The 16468-nt window shown below is 47.5% G+C and overlaps 1 protein-coding gene across 3 annotated transcripts in view; it reads left to right on the forward strand.

Annotated features, from left to right (window-relative positions):
- The window catches only part of dclk2a (doublecortin-like kinase 2a), a 430953-nt gene that overhangs the window by 259141 nt on the left and 155344 nt on the right, over positions 1 to 16468 (forward strand). The gene's annotated exons all lie outside the window — the stretch shown is intronic.

The following is a 16468-nucleotide window of genomic DNA, read 5'->3' on the forward strand; positions in this document are numbered from 1 at the left end:
ATCTGCCCAACCCACCAACATGTTTATTTCCCTTTGAAGTTCAAAACTATTCTCAGCACAGTTGACAATGCATCTAATCTTCGTATCATCTACAAATTTTGAAATCGTGCCCTGCACACCACAGTCTAGGCCATTAATATGTATCAAGAAGAGCAAGGGTCCCAACACTGACCCCTGGGGAACTCAATTATAGACCTTCCTCCAATCTGAAAAACAACCATTTATCACTACTCTCTGTTTCCTGCCATTCAGCCAATTTCTTATCTAAGTGCCTACTTTCCCTTTTATTCCATGAGCTAAAATTTTGCTCACAAGTCTGTTGTGTGACACTGTATCAAATGCCTTTTGAAAATCCATATAAACCACACCAACAGCATTGCCCTTATCAACCTTCTCTGTTACCACCTCAAAAAACTCCAGCAAGTTAGTTAAACATGATTTTTCTTTAATGAATCCATGCTGGCGTTCCTTAATTATCCCGCACCTGTCTAAGTGACTATTGATTATTGAACGTGTCCTAAGAAGCTCTCTTGGTTAAGCCTGAAGGCCCCTTCATGCATGCAGGAGAGTGTTGGCCACCACTTGGATGGCCAGTGTGTAGTGCGCTCATTGGCTGTCCAAAATCCCACCCACCTCTGCTGCACTCCACTTGACCGATTGGCGGCAGCTTCGGCCATTGGACTGCATGCTGTGCTCTCAGCTCAGGAGCAGACGTTCTCCCAACCTGCACTGCAGGGCTGCACTGTTAGCTTCAATCGTAGTGGATACTGGTCCAAACCTTAAAGACATTGCAAGGGGCTGTGAGCACCTCCACCAGTAACTGCACTTTGACCACCTTTCACAAGGGTGTTGTACAGCTTGCCTAGTTGGCCAATTGCTCTACTGCCCCCTAAAGCACACATTTATGTGCAGTCTGCGCCCGAGGGGGTGAAAGGTTCTGGAGCGTTTGGTGGCACTTTCATTCTTTTGCGTTGCTTGAGTGGGCAGAATAGCTTCAGAGGCCCAACTCCAAGGATGTCAATGGAGCTGCAGCTGAAGGGTCTTAGCTGCGGAAGAACGCTCACTTTGGACAAGCTTTCCAAGTGCGTGGCCACTTCCCCCAACCCCCCACCCCCCGGCATGTGCTTGAGTCTGTGTTGCCTTGCCCCATACGCCACCCACCCCGCTGAGGCCTGGCCTGCACTGTAGCCCTTGCCCTGGCACCACACTGAAAGCCAGTCAGAAAAAAGCGACTCGCCTATGCCCCCCTGTGAATGCACAGTGCCTCTTCCTTGATGTTCTATGGGCGATGCTCACGAGCACTGCACAAGGTTGTGTGCACTCACCTCTGGGCTCCCCTCGAAGTTCAGGTCACCAGGTGCATGTCTTTTATAGGCAGTCGTGAAGCACGCCATTCTGAAGCCATGCTGATGTAGATGGTAAATTGAACATAGATTTCGGCAAGCAAGGATTATAATTAGATGCAAATGTATTAAAATGATGTTCCCGACGGGCGGTGGCGAGCTATGCAGCCCGCCATTGACGGGTGGAGCAGACAATCACAAACTGGTTTCATGATGGCGTGAAACTGATTTTTGTCCTTCCTGCCATATTGTCCCCCCCACCTTGCCATATTTTGTCCTTCCTGCCATATTGTCCCCCATGACGCCCGACGCCAACAGGGCTGGAAAATTCCAGCCATAGTCTGAACTGTGCTGAATTAACTAGACATTTACGTGGGCAAATATTTATTTACAAATGATTTGATCCATGAAATATTCAATAGAAGTACAGGATTCCTGAGTGATCCACAGTGACATAATTACTTAAACTGTACAGTATTACATAAATAAACAATCAGCAGTATCCAAAGGCCGCAAAATTCAGCTTCATGCTACTTATTTACTGTTTTGCCTCTAAAATGGCAACCACACCAAGTGCCAGTCGGAAGTATGCAGGACAGGCAGATCTTAGTGTCAATCAGCAGGTAATATCAATTTGACACAAATGGCTGCCATTTTGAAGCTCAACACTCCAGTTAATGAACTCTCTTAAATATGCACAGCTGAGCACACCTTCAGCAGAAAGTAGAAGGAAGGACTCCTGCACTACTGATCATGAACCAACTTTTAGGTTAGTTGCTAATTAATTTCTACTAGTTGTCGCTGTGATTATAGAAGTGTTTGGTGGTTTCCAGTGTTGTTTAAAGTTGCAAAAATCTGCAGGGAGTGGCATGGCACATGTTGAAGGAATTCGTCCTTACTTCTAGTAATCTGCACAGACAAGTTACTTCCAGACATGGTTGCAGTAGTTTGCATTCCCTTGGATTACTGCAAAAGAGAGAACTGAGCAGAGGCGATGAAGAGCAGGACAACCTGCTAGAAGAACGAGGAGGAGGAAAAGTTGGGGGGGTGGGTGGCTTCTCATCAGAAGGACATAAGAACTCAGGGTGTTTCTCCTACCTGAAACTCAATGAGAAACAGTGCGTCAGATGTCTCCACTGCATGACGGAAAATCTTTATTGAAATCCGTCATTTGCTCCAGCCATAACTGCAGCCTCAGAACAGGACAAGGATGGCATTCCCAGTGGCTGTGAAGCTGACTATGGCCATGGACTGTTATGCATCTGGTCACTTCCAAGCTGGAGCTGGCGATATTTGTAATATTTCACAGTTTGCCAATCACTGTTGCATAAGGGAGGTAACTGAAGATATGTATTCCAAGAGAGCCCAATGCCACAGTCACCAACAATCCTACATTACCTTCCTTTTGTTACTGGCCATCATAGCATCCTCTTGACAACAAAGCTACCAGAAAACAAACATTTCAAAACCAGGTTTATGAATCAAACTATGCCATATTGCATACAAAAGTCAACCATTCAACATTGTGCATTCCTTTTGTGTCTGCCTTCTGTGTGCCTTGCCCTGTCCTAGTTCCCCTACACAGTGCTACCAGTGGTTTCAGCCTGGCAGCTGCTGACCTTCAGTTGGGGAGGCCTGGCTTCGCAATGCACCCCCTCAGCATGGGCAACAGCATTCATTCCTAGCTGGCTTTATTTTATTCTTTATGCTTTCATGGGACGTAAATGTCGTTTGCAAGACCCGCATTTTTTGCCCATCCCTAATTGTCCTTGAGAAGGTGAGCTGCTTTTTTGAACTGCTGCAGTCCGTCTGGTGTAGGTATACCTATAATGCTGTTAGGGAGGGAGTTCCAGGATTTTGACAGTGAAGGAATGGTGATATAATTCCAAGTCAGGATGGTGTGTGGCTTGGAGGGGAACTTGCAGACGGTTCTATTCCCATGCGTCTGATGCCCTTGTCCTTCTAGATGGTAGAAGTCACGAGTTTAGAAGGTGCTGTCAAAGGAGCCTTTGTGAATTGCTGCAGTGCATTTTGTATGTAGTACACATTGCTGCTACTGTGCATCAGTGGTGGAGGTAACAAATGTTTAAGCTGGATAGGGTGCTGATCAAGTGGCCTGATTTGTTCTGGATGGTGTTGAGCTTCTTGATTGCTGTTGAAGCTGCACTCATCCAGGCAAATGGAGAATATTCCATTACATTCTTGACTTGAGCCTTGCAGATGGTGGACAGGTTTTGGGGAACAGGAGATGAATTCTCACAGAATTCCCAGCCTCCAACCTTCTCTTGTAGCCACAGTATTCATATGGCTAGTCTAATTAAGTTTCTAAACACAAAAAACTACTGCGGATGCTGGAAATCCAAAACAAAAACAGAATTACCTGGAAAAACTCAGCAGGTCTGGCAGCATCGGCGGAGAAGAAAAGAGTTGACGTTTCGAGTCCTCATGACCCTTCAGCAGAACGGAAAGCAGAAATTAAGTTTCTAGCCAATGGTTACCCCAGGATGTTGACAGTGGGGGATTCAGCGATGACAGTGTCGTTGAATGTTAAAAGGAGCTGATTAAATTCTCCTTTGTTGGAGATGGCCATTGGCTGGCACTTGTGTGGTGCAAATGATACTTACCACTTATCAGCCCAAGCCTGAATAATGTCCAGGTCTTGTTGCCTATGGACATGGACTGCTTCAATATCTGAGGAGTCACAAATGAACATTGTGCAATCATCAGCAAGCATCCCCCCCTTCTGACCTTAAGATGGAGGGAAGGTCATTGATGAAAGAGTTGAAGTTGGTTGGGCCTAGGACACTACCCTGAGGAACTCCTGTAGCGACGTCCTGTGGCTGAAGTGATTGACCTCAAACAACCACAACCATCTTCCTTGTGTCAGGTATGACTCCAACCAGTGGAGAGCTTTCCCCCAATTGATTTCAATTTTGCCAGGCTTCCTTGATGCCACACTTGATGAAATGCTGTCTTAATGTCAAGGGCAATCACTCTCATCTCACCTCATGAGCTCAGCTCTTCTGCCCATATTTGGACCAAGGCTGCAATGAGGTCAGGAACCAAGTGGAGCTGGCGGAACCTAAACTGAGCATCGGTGAACAGATTATTGCTGTGTAAGTGTCGCTTGATCACCTCAAAAACAGTTTCTATCACTTTGCTGATGATCAAGAGTAGACTGATGGGGGTGGTGATTGGGCGAGTTGGATTTGTCCTGCTTTTTTGTACAGGACACACCTGGGCAATTTTTTACATTGCTGGGTAGATGCAAGTGTTGTAACTGTACTGGAACAACTTGGCTAGGAGTGTGGCTAGTTCCGGGGCACAAGTCTTCAATACTATTGCTGGAATGTTGTCAGGGCCCATAGCCTTTGCAATATTCAGCTATTTCTTGATATCACATGGAGTGAATTGAATTGGCTGAAGATTGGCATCTGTTATATTGGGGACCTCAGGAGGCAGTTGAGATGGATCATCCACTTGGCACTTCTGGTTGAAGATGGTTGCAAATGCCCCATCCTTGTTTTTGCACTGATGTGTTGAGCTCCCTTATCATTGAAAATGGGGATATTTGTCAAGCCTACTCCTCCCATTAGTTGTTAAATTGTCCACCATCATTCACGACTGGTTGTGACAGGACTGCAGAGCTTTGGTTGTGGCAACCAAGGCACTGGTAGAGTTGCAGTGGAGGGAGGATGAATGCTGTCATCCTAAGAGAGGACTGCAGGTTCATGCTCCACGGTGCCACTGTCACACCCCGGGACAGTACCTTAGCAATCCTAGAAATCTATTGGGAGTAGACTGTTGATCTGCTATGATACTCTCCACTCTTTGTACACTGTACTCTGTAGCCATAAGGTGGCATGAGTTTACATGTGAGCAGTTTGAGCTTCCACTGCAGCACCCAGATATTGGATGGCTTCTACTTGTGTTACAGTGGAAGGTGATACATCACCAATCAGATGTACAGATGGGTTCTCAAGTGTTCCCCTGGAGTTGACCATTATTTCTATGCTGGAGAGCGGGCAGCTTTTTTTATTATTTGTTCATGGGATGTGGACATCGTTGACAATGTCAGCATTCATTGCCCATTCATGATAGTCTTTGAGAAGGCTGTGGTGAGCCCTCTTCTTGAGCTGCTGCATCCATGTGGTGTAGGTAGTTCCACAGGGCTGTTAGGGAGGGAGTTCCAGGATTTTGGCCCAGTGACAGCGAAGGAACAGTGATATATTTCTAAGTCAGGATGGTGTGTGGCTTGGAGGAGAACTTGCAGGCAGTGGTATTCCCCTGCCTGTTCTTCTAGGCGGTAGAGATTGCACGTTTGGAAGGTGCTGTCGAAGGAGCCTTGGGGAATTGCTGCAATGTAACTTGTAGATGGTACACACTGCAGCCACAATACAATGGTGGTGGAGGGAGTGAGTGTGTAAGGTGCTGGATTGCCTGCCAGTCAATCCTGCCCATGCACCAAGCATTTCACTGTACACACTCATTGGTCATCTTCCATAGGATGTCCTATTGAGGTGTTATCTGAATCCTATACAACAGAACTTGTCTGCAGCTTCCCCCTCCAGCAAGCTGGTGCCTGTACTTCCCATAGCTACAGACACTTGTGTCCTGTACGTCACCACATGCAGATTCTGTCTCTAAGCTATCCTCTGAAGTATGCACAGCATCAGTATTTGAAATGTTGCTGCGAATAGAAGAGTGAGTGATGGTATTTCTGCTTTATCACTGTCTTCCTGCTCTTTTTGGGTATCTGAAAAGGGAAAGGGGCAAGGGTAAGGTTGTGGTGATGGGAGGGTGGGGGGAGCCAGAGGTGAATGCTTGGACCATCTGCAGCTTGTAAATCAGAAGAGATTGTGGGATGAAGGATAGTGGGTTGTGAAAAGAAAGATTAATTATGAGCATGGCATCATCGTCATTGGTTTAAGCACTACCTCTGGCCATGGCATCTCTCTTGGCCACTCCAATAGTAGCAGCCATTGTCTCCTCCATGGTGATAAGGACATGCAGCCTTGCTTGTACCCTGCTGGTTAGGTGCTGTAGCCTCTGGGTGTGCACCACCTTGACCTGCAAGAAAGAGAAGCATGTTAGCAGTGTGTGAAAGCTGTAGGATGTGAGTGTGAGGTTTGCAGCAGTTTGAATATTGCTGACAGGTAGGACAAAGTAATGAAATGATTGACTGTTTGAGATGGCCTACTGTACTGCCCATAGATAGAGGTTTCCAGCAGAAAACTAGAAAGGGTGCACAACAGGTGCAACAAGTTCCAATTCCACACAGTGTGAGTGTGACACACAAGTCCCGATTTTTGATTGAAAGGTCAATTAATGGCCGGAGGACATGCTTGCCATCCAGTTAAGGAGGATTGGAGGGCTCTGGAATTTGGATAGCTGTTATATTATTCATAAAGAAATAGAAAATAATCGTTATGAGAATGCACATCTGGGGTGCCGCATTTTACTGCTGCACTGGAGTCATGTGCAGAGCAACAGTGTATCAGTCTATCAGTCTGTAAGTTTGAGGACACAGATCAAAGGCTGTTAGATCAGCTCATTTGAGGGTGGAATACCCAGAAATATAAAAAGAATTGAATGGAAAGGACTAACTCACAATATTGCATGCTGTAGACAATTCTAGAGCACATGAAACCACAAGTAGATAGATGAAAAAGCTTACTTCTCAAACGAGTAGCTTTCAGTTAAGTCAAGAGAAAGGCAACAGGGTTGACACTGTGAATCAGCAACAAAAGAATATACATACAAACATATGAATTAAGAGCAGTAGTAGCCACTCAGCCCCTCAATCCGGCTCTGTCATTGAATAAGATCATGGCTGATATGATTGTAACCTCAGCTCCACATTCCTACCTACCCCCTATAACCTTTCACTCCCTTGCTTATTAAGAATCTATCTACCTTAAAATTACTCTGCCTTAAAAATCTTCCACCGCTTTTTGAGGATGACTGTTCCAAAGCTTCATGACCTTATGAGAGAAAAAATTTCTCCACATCTCTATCTTAAGGGGGCGACCCCTTTTTTTTTAAACAATTCTACATTCTCCCACAAGAGGAAACATCCTCTTCATATCCATCCTGTCAAGACCCCTCAGGATCTATATGTTTCAATAAAGCCGCCTCTTACTCTTCTAAGCTCCAGTGGATACAAGTCTAGCCTGTTTAACCTTTCCTCATAAGACAGCCCACCCATTCCAAGTATTAGTCTAGTAAACCTTCTCTGAACTGCTTCCATTTATATCCTTCCTTAAATAAGGAGACCAATACACTACACAGTACTCCAGATGTGATCTCATCAATGCCCTATATAACTGAAGCATAACCTCCGTACTTTTGTATTGAATTCCCGTCACAATAAACAATAACATTCTATCAGCTTTCCTAATTATGTGCTGTGCCTGCTTATTAACCTTTTGCGATTCATGCACTAGGATACCCAGATCCCTCTGCATCTCAAAGCTCTGCAATCTCTCAACATTTAGATAATATGCTCCTTTATTTTTCATGCCAAAATGGACAATTTCACATTTTCCCACATTATACTCCATTTGGCAGACCTTTGCCCACTCACTCAATCTATCTATATCCCTTTATAGCCTCCTTATGCTCTCTTCACATCTTACTTTCCTACCTATTTTTGTGTCATCAGCAAATTTAGCAACTATACCTTCAGTCCCTTCATCCAAGTCATTTATATAAATTGTAAAAAGTTGAGCCCTAGCACTGATCCTTGTGACACACCACTTGTTACATCTTGCCAACCAGAAAGAGACCCATTTATGGCTACCCTCTCTTTCCTGTTAGCTAGCTAATCTTCTAACCAGGCTAATATGTTGCCCCCTACACCATGGACTTTTATTTTCTGCAATAACCTTTGATGTGGTACGTTATCAAATGCCTTCTGGAAATCTAAGTACAGTACATCCACCAGTTCCCCTCTATCCACAGTATATGTTACTTCCTCAAAAAACTCCAATAAATTGGTTAAACGTGATTTTCCTTTCACAAAACCAGAGCTGCCAATGAACTGTCCAAGGATACTGGGTGAATTGGCATGGAGGAGTTAAGGGCAAAGAGTGGTGGGCGGAGTACATGGGTCAGCACTAAGTTGGCATGGGAATATGAGGGGTGGGTAGGGGGTACTAAGTTGGCATAGGGGATATGGGGCCATGAGTTGGCATAAGCTGGCATTGGATGGGGCATAGGGAGTGTGGGGGGCAGGGGGAGGACTGGAGGAGTGTTCTTTGTTTTATTATTAATTTTTATTTATTTACATACTGTGCCAGGGAATAGAGACAGGCCTTGCGCCCAGTCCACCTCCACACCCGGTAGCCTGTGCATTCGTTCTGGGGTCACCTGCCAAACTGTCAAAGGCCTACTAAGGACATTAGGGAACTAATTAAAATAATTAACAGCGCTCTCCGTCCAACCTTAAGGTTGATGGGCAGGCGAAGAGCCCAAGCGGCCTTCGTGTTTTTCAGGAAACCTCATCCACGGGCGGGATGAGGTCTTCTGAAGGTTTAATAATATCAATAAATAAATTCTGATAAATTGACAAACATGTCCCAGCTCATGAGTCACATGAGGGGACATGTGTAAATAATTTTATCTTTATTTAAAAATTTCAATATGAACAAGGGAAGGTTCATGGAGATCTGCTGCTGATTCCATGGGAGCTGCTTTCATATTGCAGTAATCCAATGCCCCTGACCTATTTGTACCAAGAATCACCCTTAAAGAGTGGTTGCTAGATGACAAAGGATATGTTTGTATGTATGTTTGTTTGATGCAATCTTCAAACCTGGCTGATGACACCTCCGAGGAACCCAATCAGAGAACACCAGGAGCCATACAACATGAGCCATGTGACAACCAGATGTGTCATCAGTCAAGCCTTCCGTATGCTGAGGTTACAATTCACGTGACTGGACAGGTCAGGAGAAGCCCTTCAGTACTCACCAGCCAGGGTCTCTAGAATAATCGTTGCCTGCACACAATTATACAAGGCATTGAGTGGTCGAGCCAGGAATCTTAAAGGGACAGACAGAGAATGTACAAAATCAGATAGAATCTTGATTTAACATATCTGAAAGTTGGTAACTCTGATAACATTCCCTTTTTTTTCTTGGAATACAAGTGATTCATTTAAGTGCATAATCCCTTTAAATTTTTTGCACAGCCACATGTGTGGTAATTTAAAAAGGGTGACTGGTGTGCAGCTTGCACAGGGCTTTCCGATTGCTGTGCAGCTGTGTTTAGAGGGAAGTTTAGAGGGAATGTTGCCTCTAATACAGTATTCCCTCAGTACAGCGCTGAAGTGCTCTCCCTGAGTGCACAGATAAACTCCAACCCATTCAAGTCCCACCGATCCATAGAAAACCATAGAACCATAGAAAAGTTACAGCACAGAAGGAGGCCATTTGGCCCATCTTGTCCATGCCAGCCCAAGGACACCCAGGTGCCCTTTCTAATCCCACCTTCCTGCACCCGGCCCATAGCCCTGCAGCTTATAATACTTAAGGTGCAGATCCAGGTACTTTTTAAAAGAGTTTAGAATTTCCACCTCTGCCACCAATTTGGGCAGTGAATTCCAGACACCCACTACCCTCCCCGTGAAAAGGTTCTTTGTAATGTCCCCCCTACATCTTCTGCCAATTATCTTGAATCTATGTCCCCTGGTTCTAGAATTCTCCACCAAGGGAAACAATTTTATCCTGTCCACTCTATCTACTCCCCTCATAATTTTGTACGCCTCAATCAAGTCACCTCTCAGCCATCTTTGTTCTAAGGAAAATAACCCCAACCCATCCAATCTCTCCTCGTAGCTACACTTTTCTAACCCTGGCAACATTCTTGTAAACCTCCTCTGCACTCTCTCCAGAGCTATTACATCCTTCCTGTAATGTGGTGACCAGAACTGCACACAATACTCCAGTTGTGGCCTCACCAGTGATTTATACAATTCCAACATTATATCCTTACTTTTATATTATATACCTCTGCCAATGAAGGACAGCATTCCATATGCCTTCTTTACAACCTTGTTTACTTGAACTGCTGCCTTCAGGGATCTGTGTACTTCTACGCCAAGATCTCTCACTTCATCTACCCCTCTTAGTATATTCCCATTTATTGTGTAATCCCTGTAACTGTTTGACCTCCCTAAATGTATGACCTCACAGTTCTCTATGTTAAAATCCATCTGCCACTTTACCGCCCACTCCACCCCCCAAATTGATTCTCCCCAAGTTATAGCTTGCCAGCCAGCTAAACCAGCCAGAATTCCTTCCCTACCAGAGGGTGTTGGTAGTATTTAAATGAGGACTGAACCCAAAATTGGGCCTTGTTTTGGCATGATGGGTAAGTGGAACAGCTGCACTGCTGACTCCATGCTTGTCACAACCAGAAGTCCTGCAGGCAGTTTTCCCCTAAGCCTCCAATTCCAGAATCACAGAACCACAGAATTGTTACAACACAGAAGGAGGCCATTTGATCCATCGTGTCTGCACTGGCCCTCCAAATGTGCCACTCCCCCACCGTCTCCCCATAACCACGCATATTCTTCCTTTTCAGATAGCTATGTAATTCCCTTTACAATGCTCGATTGAAGCTCCTCCATTCTCAGGCAATGCATTCCAGATCTTAATTACTCATTGTGTGAAAAAGATTTTCCTCACGTCGCTTTTGCTTCTTTTGCCAATAATTTTAAATCTGTGCCCTCTCGTTCTCGATCCTTTCGCGAGCGGGAACAGTTTCTCCCTATTTACTCTGTCCATACCCCTCACGATTTTGAATTCCTCTACCAAATCTCCTCTCAGCCTTCTTTTCTCCAAGGAAAACAGTTCCAACTTCTCCACCCTGTCTTCAGAACAGAATTTCTTCATCCCTGGAACCTCACATGAATCTTTTCTGCACTCTTTCCAATGCCTTCACATCTTTCCTAGAGTGCAGTGCCCAGAACTTCATGCAATACTGCAGCTTAGGCAGAACTAGTGTCTTATACAAGTTCAATATAACCTCCTTGCTCTTGTAATTTACGCCAGGGTTAAGAAAGCCTATATTCTTTATTAACTGCTCTCTCAACCTGTCCTGCCACCGCACTGATTTATGCACATATTCACCAAGGTTCCTCTGCCCCTGCACACCCTTTAGAGTTCTACCCTTTATTTTATCTTGGGAGGAATTTTCTGTGCCCCTTAGCGTTGGGCATCATGGCGGTCGTGAGCGGATAATGTGGTGGGAAGACCAAAAATCGATTTCACGATGCCATGAAACCAGATGTCATGAAACCAGTTTGCAATCATCTCCTCTGCCTGTCATTCGCGGGCCGCGTTTCCCATTGTTGGACGTTGGGAACTTCATTGTTGTTGTACGTCTGCATATCATTATAAGCCCAGCTCACCAGAATCATCCCCCGGCCTCCACGCTGGATCATCCGAGCAATCACGCTGACGTATTTCACAACAGCATTTATAAGGCGTGCACCTGGCAAGCTGAACTTTGAGGGGAACTTGAAGGTGCATGCACAGTAATGTTGCGCATCGCCCGTGAGGGTGGCCTGTTGGACCTCAAGATTGAGGTGCCACACATTCAGGCGAGGGCACAGGCAAGTCGTTATTTCCCGGCTGGCTGCCAAGTGTAGTGCCAGGACAAAGGCTGCCCTGTGGTTGAGGCAAGTTGGGGGGTGGAGGGGCAAGAGCTGCCCTGCGGTTGAAGTGAGTTGGGAGGGGCAAGGGCTGCACTGCGGTTGATGGTAGTGCACAAGCACGTGCTGGGTGGGGTGGAGGGAAGCGGCTACGCATCAGGGAAACCTTGTATAAAGTGACCATTCCTCTGCAGCTGAGACAGTTCAGACGCAGCCACATTGACATGCTTGGAGTCGGGCCTCCAGCTTATCTGCCCACTCAAGCAATGCAGAGGCATCAAAGTGCCACCAAATGCTCCAGAGCTTTTCACCCCTCAGGTACAGACTGCAAACTAATGAGCATTTTAGTGGACTGAAGAACAATTGGACGCCTGCGCACGTTGTACAATCTCCTTGAGAAAGCTGGCCATGGAGCAGTCACTGGCGGAGATGCTCACAGCCCCTTGCAACGTCAGCATTCGCGTTTGGACCAGTCTCCCCCATCGTTCAGGCCAACGGTGCAGTCCTGCGGTGCGGGTTAGGAGAATGCCTGAGCTGAGAGCACAGCATGCAGTCCAATGGCTGAAGCTGTCGCCAATTGGTCAGGTGGAGTGTTGTGAAGCTGGGTGGGGTCTCAGGCAGTCATGCAGCGCACTGAACTCTGGCCATCCAAGTGGTGGTCAGCACTCTCTGGGATGTGTTAAGGACCTTCAGACTTAACCAAGAGAGGTCCTTAGAACCCCAATCCTAAGCAATACGTCTCTCTCTTTCATCCTGCAGGAGGAGTACATCAGGAGCATGGAGCCTGGTCCTAGTTGTATGCTTCATGCTTTACAGAGAGCAGAGATGAAGGAGAAGAGAGTGACGGAGGCACCTGGCTGGGCAGAGGGAGGAGCAGCGCCCTCAGGAAGAAGGGGTAGCTAGGGCTCCCACCCACGGCACTGAAGAACCACAGCGAGCCGTCACTGGTCGTCACCTAGCTGGACCCAGGGTCTATAAATGGCATTTGTCATTCCTGCAGATGACCGAGAACCAGTGTTGCCGAAGACTGTGCATGACCAGGGAACTGGTCGATCACATCTGCCAGCAGCTGCAGAATTTGGTGCCATGGGGACATGGAGGGCATCCACTGCCCGTAGCTATGAAAATGACAGCAGCACTCAATTTTTACACCAGTAGCTCCACAGGTCACCTCTGTGGGATATCACAAGCTTCCACTCACAAATGCATCCGTGAGGTCATGGACGCCATCTTTGTGAAGGAATACAACTTTGTGCATTTCGCCTGGGATCGGGAAAGCCAGGAAGCGACAGTGCTGGGATTTGCCCAGATCTCAGGTTTCCCACAGGTGCAGGGTGCCATCGACTGCATTCACATGGCACTCAGATCTCCATGGCAACAAGCGGTCAAGTATGTCAACCACAAGGGATTCCATTCGCTGAATGTTCAGCAGGTGTGCGACCACCACAAATGCATCCTGCAGGCCTGTGCACTGTTCCCAAGGAGTGTCCACAATTCCTACATTCTGAGTAGGTCACAGGTCCCTGACGTTTTCCAGGATCCACAGAGGCTGCAGGGATGGTTCATTGGGGACGAGGGCTCTGTGGGAGAGGACGTGGCTGATGACTCCCGTGCGGCGGCCTCAGACTGCAGCAGAGCGAAGGTATAACGAGGCTCATGCTGCAACTTGCACCTTGATGGAGCAAACTATCGGGATGCTGAAAATGAGGTTCCAGTTCCTGGACTGATCTGGACTGAAGCCCTGCAAAATAGCCCAAAGGATGTCACACATCTTCGTCACCTGCTGTGCCCTTTCCAACCTGACGGGGAGCGCAGCTCGCTGAGGAGGAGATGAGGAGGATGTCACCAGGGATGAGGGTGAGGGGGTCCTTAAAAGCGAGGATAACGGTGATGAGGCCATCGCACTGGCCAGACGAGGCAGGTACTCTCAGGAAGCCTTCATAGCTGCTAGATTCATGGAGGATGATTAAGACATGTAGTGAGAAAACACATTGCATTTGTGAATGTTTGACTCCAGCATGGCTGATGGCAGCGCACATACCCTCCTTGATAAGGCTCTTGTCATGGAGATGCAGCAGAGGCCGTAATATTCACTCAATTCCAGAAGGATGATGGCGACGTGCAGTAAGGTCACTCCATAGATCTTCACATAGCCTCTGTGAATGACTCCTGTCTGGCCAAGGGCAGCATGCTTGCGCCCTATGATCAGGGTCATACCATGTAAATGCAACCGTGAAACTTTAAATGCACCTGATCCTTTGTCCGCCTTCAGCACCTGAGCCCTTCAGGAGCACAGCGTCACTGGTCACAGATGCTGATGAGATGGGGGACCAGCCCCATCTCAAAGGTGCTGAGAGCACACATAGAGAATGACGGAACTCTGTGATGCCTGCCCACAACATTCTGGCAGCAATGACAAGCACCATCAAGGTGTAGGCATCAGTGATGTGTCCAGTGAGTGTGAAGCCGGACCATCACTTTGGTCTGAAAACTGCACAAAGCACAGGGATAAGGTCCTGGACTGAGCCTTTATTTTGTGCAGGAACTAAGGTTTCACACCTGAGTGACACGAGCACTGCTCATCAGAACAAGGAGCCACAGGCAAGGAGATATTCTTTACAGTTTATTTACAATAGTGAACATTATACTCAGGCGATTAACACCAGTGCAACTACATCTTCTTAACTTTCCTAACCCTGCCGCTATACCTTGATGCTCCCCCGACATCTACAGCAGAGGTGGAGGAACCCTGCGGACTGCTACGTCCTGTCTGTGATGGCGTTGACGGGCATCTTCTGAAATGCCCTGGCCTGCTTTCGGGGTCCTGCTGTGTGGCAGTGGCTCCCTCCTCAGCCTGCAGAGCTGTAGCTGCTGGGGTCACAGAAAGAGGGAATTCGGATGGGCCGGACGCTCCCGGAGTCACCTGGGTGGATGGCCCCAGGTGTGCACCTGCTGACTCTCCTCCCAATAGGTGCCCAAGGGCCCCTGGCTGACTCCTTGAGGAGAAGGGAAAGCTAGACTGAGAGCAAGCTGCCCCATGCCCCTTTCGCGTTGACACTGCTAGAGGCCAACTATGGCATCAGCGGGTTCATCCCACACAGCAGTGCAGGACCGATGTCATGGACCAAGGTCTCCATGGCAGCCGCCATCCTACCCGTGTTGACCTCGGTGCATTGACATGCCAGCGCTATCATCTCAGCCTGAAGGCGAACGGACTCCTCCAACGTGCCTTGCAACCTGAGGAGTGCAGCGGACATCCCTTCCTGATGTTCCTGAATTTGCCCTTGCAGCTCCAGCAGCTGAGGCATTACCGAGTCCAGAGGCTCATCATGTGACTCGGGCTCAGCAGATTTCTGGCCTCTAGCAGTCCTCCGAGTGCGGGTGACCTCGGATGTCCCTGCCTCCGCCTGCCGTGGATCAGACACTACGTTGTGCTCACCAGATTGTGATCCCAAGGCTACTCCTGAACTAGGTCCCACTGAGGTGTGTATCTCTGTGCTGGTGGAGGATGGCACTGTGACAGGTCTTCAATGTGGGTGTCTTCAGATTCTTCTTCCAAGGTGCCTCCGGAGCTTGATTGGAGGCCCTGGGTCGTGGACTCTGTCAGCTGTTTCCAAAGTGTGCCTGCAAAAACAAGGAGAGATAATTAGTGCATGGCAGTGGCCTGTGAAACAGGACACATCACTCACAGCATGGTTGTCTGATGGATGCTGCAATGCTGGATCCTCACCTGGTAGAGCACCACCGACCTCACTGTCAGCACAGAAACGGTCCAGATCTTCGTCAGCCAGCTAGATGACTCGATTTTCAAAGTCTGTTAGGACCTTGATATCAGGCATTCCTCCACCAGTCTGCAATCTCTGCTTCTTCTCGTGTGCCAGCTTGTCCTGCATGAATGCAAATGGAGAGAGTGTAAGCAGGACGCCTGCCAGGCCAGATGATAAGTATGTCTGGCATGTGTGAGTGGTGAGTGATCCCTTGGAACACATGAGGACAATGAAGGTGTGTGTGGGAGGGTGAATAGTGATGTCCCTTGAACGTGCAGTGAGTGAGATCCCTGTGAATGTCTGATGGGTTTGTGAGTGTGTGAGTTGAGAGTGATGAGAATAGTATCTTATCCTGGCAAAACAGAGGAATCATTCACCTTCTTGTGGCACCCTCTTTTGCAGGGTGTTGGCACTGACCACTGCTACCACCATCCCCCGAGCCAGATTAGTAATTTTGTTGCCCGTCCTGTGGCCAGAGCGGGAGTAGAGGACATCACAGCAGGCATCCAAAAGGCACTCGAGAGAGGGGTCACGAAACCAGGGAGCTGCATTCTTCTTGCCTTTTGGGGCCATGTCTTCTGTGCAGCAGTCATGGGCTGGAAACACAGAGGTGTGCGCACAGCTACAATTTAAATATGGCACCTAGTGTGCTGAAGCGGTGAGGTGATGGAGTGTTGGGCTAATCAGAGCCCGCCCGA

This window comes from Cetorhinus maximus, chromosome 1 (genome assembly GCF_964194155.1).
Source record: "Cetorhinus maximus chromosome 1, sCetMax3.hap1.1, whole genome shotgun sequence".
In the NCBI taxonomy this organism is placed as follows: Eukaryota; Metazoa; Chordata; class Chondrichthyes; order Lamniformes; family Cetorhinidae; genus Cetorhinus; species Cetorhinus maximus.